At 43.8% G+C, this 5,000-nt stretch overlaps 1 protein-coding gene across 2 annotated transcripts in view; it reads right to left on the reverse strand.

Moving 5' to 3' along the window:
• Positions 1-5,000, reverse strand: part of LOC135089560 (proton-coupled zinc antiporter SLC30A1-like) — a 75,542-nt gene that overhangs the window by 55,602 nt on the left and 14,940 nt on the right. Inside the window, exon 1 of one of the 2 annotated variants that reach the window (XM_063985259.1) lies at positions 4,220-4,504. The exons of the other annotated variant lie outside the window; for it this stretch is intronic. The gene's annotated coding sequence lies outside the window, so the exon portion shown is untranslated. Of the gene's footprint in view, positions 1-4,219; positions 4,505-5,000 lie in introns of those variants that run through there. 2 annotated transcript variants of the gene reach the window in all.

Raw genomic sequence — 5,000 nt, forward strand, 5'->3', positions numbered from 1 at the left:
CTGGAAGAAAAATAAGGCTTACTGAAGGAAAAATGCGCTTACTGAAGGGAAAAATGGGCTTACTGAAGGGAAAATACGCTTACTGAAGGAAAAAAGGGCTTACTGAAGGAAAAAAGGGCTTACTGAAGGAAAAAAGGCTTAATGAAGGGAAAATGGGCTTATTGAAGGGAAAATGGGCTTACTGAAGGAAAAATGGGCTTACTGAAGGGAAAATGGGCTTACTGAAGGAAAAAAGGGCTTACTGAAGGAAAAATGGGCTTACTGAAGGGGAAAATGCGCTTACTGAAGGGAAAATGGGCTTACTGAAGGGAAAATGGGCTTATTGAAGGGAAAATGGGCTTACTGAAGGGAAAATGAGCTTACTGAAGGAAAAATGGGCTTACTGAAGGGAAAATGGGCTTACTGAAGGGAAAATGGGCTTATTGAAGGGAAAATGGGCTTACTGAAGGAAAATGGGCTTACTGAAGGAAAAAAAGGGCTTACTGAAGGAAATAAGGGCTTACTGAAGGAAAAAAGGGCTTACTGAAGGAAAAAAGGCTTAATGAAGGGAAAATGGGCTTATTGAAGGGAAAATGGGCTTACTGAAGGAAAAATGGGCTTACTGAAGGAAAAAAGGGCTTACTGAAGGAAAAATGGGCTTACTGAAGGGAAAATGCGCTTACTGAAGGGAAAATGGGCTTACTGAAGGGAAAATGGGCTTATTGAAGGGAAAATGGGCTTACTGAAGGAAAAAATGGCTTACTGAAGGGAAAAAGGGCTTACTGAAGGAAAAAAAGACCCACTGGATGAAAACTTTGCATCTTTGCCTTGAAAATGTTCTTTGTTTCCTCTTATTTTTCCTTTCTTTTCTCTTCCACTTCTTGCCTCCCTTACAATGTTTCCTGACTCTCCCTGACTCCTATCCCTAAAATATCTCCCTTACCTTCTATTATCGTCTCCCTTCCCTTCTAAAAATAAAAAAAAATAAAAAAAAGCACCTTCACTTAATTACAATCTTCCTCCTCCCTTTCCTCTTCCTCCTCCTCCCTTTACCTTACCTTAACTATGATCTCCTCCTCCTCTTCCTCCTCCTCCCTTTACCTTCCCTTAACCATGCCTCCTCCTCCTCCTCCTCCTCCTCCTCCTTCCTTTACCTTCCCTTAGCCATGCCTCCTCCTCCTCCTCCTCCTCCTCCTCCTCCTCCTCCTCTTTCCCATGCTTTGTTTCCAGGTCTAAGGCAATATTTCCTCACATTAACCTTTTAAATTAACATGTATCGACCTCGTGTCCCTTTTCATTATAGACTCCTTTGTTTCTGCCTTAAAACTCTCTCTCTCTCTCTCTCTCTCTCTCTCTCTCTCTCTCTCTCTCTCTCTCTCTCTCTCTCTCTCTCTCTCTCCTTTATTCTCTTTTTCTTTCCTCTTTCATATTTCCTTTCCCTTTAAACAAGATCCCTCCTCCCTTCTTTAAATGCCCATTCGCCTTTAAAATATATCTTTCCCTCCTTAAATCCCCAAAACGCAGAATTCTCTAGCCTTTTAAATCTCCTTTCCCTTAACACACGTTCCTTTCTGTTTTAATATGCCTTCTTCATAAACCGCTCTTTTATTATCCATCTGCAAGCTCTCTCTCTCTCTCTCTCTCTCTCTCTCTCTCTCTCTCTCTCTCTCTCTCTCTCTCTCTCTCTCTCTCTCTCTCTCTCTCTCTCTCCGAAACACACACACACTTTTTTTTTTTCAAAGGATTTCAAAGGATTACAGTGAGTTTCAAAAAAGGACTTTCTCTTCATTCCTCTCCTCTCCTTCTTCCCTTTAAAACTCTCCCTTTTCTCACCCCCCTTTACACACTCGTCCCCTCCTCCCTTAAGTGACTCAAAACCTCCCATTTGGCAACGTTCTTAAAGCGCAGAGGTTGGAACACGTGACTCGAGAGAGAGAGAGAGAGAGAGAGAGAGAGAGAGAGAGAGAGAGAGAGAGAGAGAGAGAGAGAGAGAGAGAGAGAGAGAGAGAGAGAGAGAGAGAGAGGGAGTGAGGGGGGCCAAGGAGAGGATATGAGAGGAGGGAAACTAGGTCAAATTTAAGCCCCCACACCCCCCTCTCCTCCCAACATCCTCTCTCTCTCTCTCTCTCTCTCTCTCTCTCTCTCTCTCTCTCTCTCTCTCTCTCTCTCTCTCTCTCTCGGGATAGGGTACCTTTTTTGTGCAAGGGAATAGTGTAGCTTGCCCACGCTGTTTTATGTAACACTCTCTCTCTCTCTCTCTCTCTCTCTCTCTCTCTCTCTCTCTCTCTCTCTCTCTCTCTCTCTCGGGATAGGGTACCTTTTTTGTGCAAGAGAATAGTGTAGCTTACTTGCCCACGCTGTTTTATGTAACTCTCTCTCTCTCTCTCTCTCTCTCTCTCTCTCTCTCTCTCTCTCTCTCTCTCTCTCTCTCTCTCTCTCTCTCTCTCTCTCTCTCTTACTAGATAACACTTGTTTATCGTTCAAGGTCCAACGAGGCAAGACGCTACCCTCTCTCTCTCTCTCTCTCTCTCTCTCTCTCTCTCTCTCTCTCTCTCTCTCTCTCTCTCTCTCTCTCTCTCTCTCCCTCTCTAATCTGCACTATCAGAAAGGCCATCACCACCCGGCCCTCTCCCTCTCTCTCTCTCTCTCCCTTCTGTTATACATACTCTCCCTGCCTTATCATTAATTACCTGTCTACCTGTCCCCTAATGACCCCCACCTCAGTAAGGCCTCTGCTGGTTATTACTCATGCCTTTATTTCACCTTTGTCATTTCTTTTATGTAACTGTAAATTGTACTTCATTTGTTTTTTCTACGTATTGGTGTGTTTGCTTATGAGTGTTGTTATTGTTTTGTTTGATTCTCTCTCTCTCTCTCTCTCTCTCTCTCTCTCTCTCTCTCTCTCTCTCTCTCTCTCTCTCTCTCTCTCTCTCTCTCTCTCTCTCAACAGGCAGTACAAGGCCATCCTTAAAATCTCTCGTTTCATCTTGGTAAACAATGTGTAGATTCCTTGCATTCACACACACACACACACACACACACACACACACACACACACACACACACACACACACACACAGTATACATAGCCTACTTCATGTACACCTGTGATATACTCAGGTGCGTATGTACCTCTCACACACACACACACACACACACACACACACACACACACACACACACACACAGACAAAGCCGTACCCAAACGTGCACACGCATTAGTCACACCTTATTGAAAACACTTGGGTAATAAGAGAGAAAAACAACATTAATGAGTATCTGTAATTCTGGTGTGGTGGTGGTGGTGGTGGTGACAGTGGTGATAATAATGATGATGACGATGATGATGGTAACAGGAGCGATGATAGTGATAAGGGTAATGATGATGAGGGTAATAATGATGATGATGATGATGATGATGATGATGGTAATGATAGTGATCTTGGTGATAGTGATGGTGATAATAATGTAGATAATAATGTAGTGATGGTAGTGGTGGTGATAACGATGGCGGTGATAGTGATCTTGGTGATGGTCAAAGTAATGGTGGTGCTGATGATAGTGATAACAATGCACCATCTATTATTTCTTTTTCTTTTTCAATTCCATGAACGTTCAGTACCTCCCTCCCCCCTCTCTCTCTCTCTCTCTCTCTCTCTCTCTCTCTCTCTCTCTCTCTCTCTCTCTCTCTCTCTCTCTCTCTCTCTCTCTGGAAATGTTACGGCAATAGGAACTCCAGCCGGAAGTGGCGGTGATGGTGACGGTGGTGATCATGATGGTGATGATTGCACATGTTCCCCTGCTACTGGTGGTGTTGACAGTAGCAGTAGTAATAGTAGTAGTAGTAGTTAGTAGTTAGTAGTAGTAGTAGTAGTAGTAGTAGTAGTAGTAGTAGTAGTAGTGGTAGTGGTAGCAGTAGTAGTAGTTCTGTTGTGGCTCTTGTGATAGTAGTAGCAGTTGTAGTATATGTAGTAGTAGTAGTAGTAGTAGTAGTAGTGAGATGAGAACAAAGAAGGAGGAAAATTATAACTATGACAAAGACGAGTAGAAAAAGGAGCAGGAAGGAGCAGTATAAATAGTAGTAGTAGTAGTAGTAGTAGTAGTAGTAGTAGTAGTAGTAGTAGTAGTAGTAGTAGTAGTAGCAGCAGCAGAGGTAGCAGTAGCAGTAATTGTTGTAGTAGTAACTTAGTAACAACATAAATACGAGGTTAAGTAAAAACACAATGAACTTAAACATTACCTTCAAAGTAGTAGTAGTAGAAGTAGAAGTAGCAGTAGTAGTAGTAGAGAATGTAGTAATAGCAGCAGAAGTCGTGAGTACAGACTTCAACGCGCCTTTTCTCTACCGCACGCAATGCACACCAACGCACACAAGGGTATTACAAAACACACGCAATAACACCACTACAAAACAAACCAACACGCGACTTGTACACGCAAACGCACGCGCGGGGAGAATGCCAGAGTGAGTGAGTGTGGGAGAGAGAGAGAGAAAGAGCGACCTTCTCTCACCACGTCTCCCATCGATATGAGGTGGAGACACACACACACACACAAACACACACTTTCCTCCCTCCCACCCTCCTCCCCTCCTCCTTACACCTCCCTCCCTCCGTCCTCCTTTTTAAGTCTTCCTCCTCCTCCTCCTCCCCCCCCCTCTCTCTCTCTCTCTCTCTCTCTCTCTCTCTCTCTCTCTCTCTCTCTCTCTCTCTCTCTCTCTCTCTCTCTCTCTCTCTTTTCCCAATATCTATTCTTCTTTCTCTCACCTTCCATGCATCTTCTAGAGAGAGAGAGAGAGAGAGAGAGAGAGAGAGAGAGAGAGAGAGAGAGAGAGAGAGAGAGAGAGAGAGAGAGAGAGAGAGAGAGAGAGAGAGAGAGAGACTGAAATGCTACAAGAGTACGAAAGGATGAGTAAAGTTCAGGTCAAAATGACTGTGTGTGTGTGTGTGTGTGTGTGTGTGTGTGTGTGTGTGTGTGTGTGTGTGTGTGTGTGTGTGTGTGTGTGTGTGTGTTTGAATATG

The sequence above is a fragment of the Scylla paramamosain genome, chromosome 33 (genome assembly GCF_035594125.1).
Source record: "Scylla paramamosain isolate STU-SP2022 chromosome 33, ASM3559412v1, whole genome shotgun sequence".
Lineage (NCBI taxonomy): Eukaryota > Metazoa > Arthropoda > Malacostraca > Decapoda > Portunidae > Scylla > Scylla paramamosain.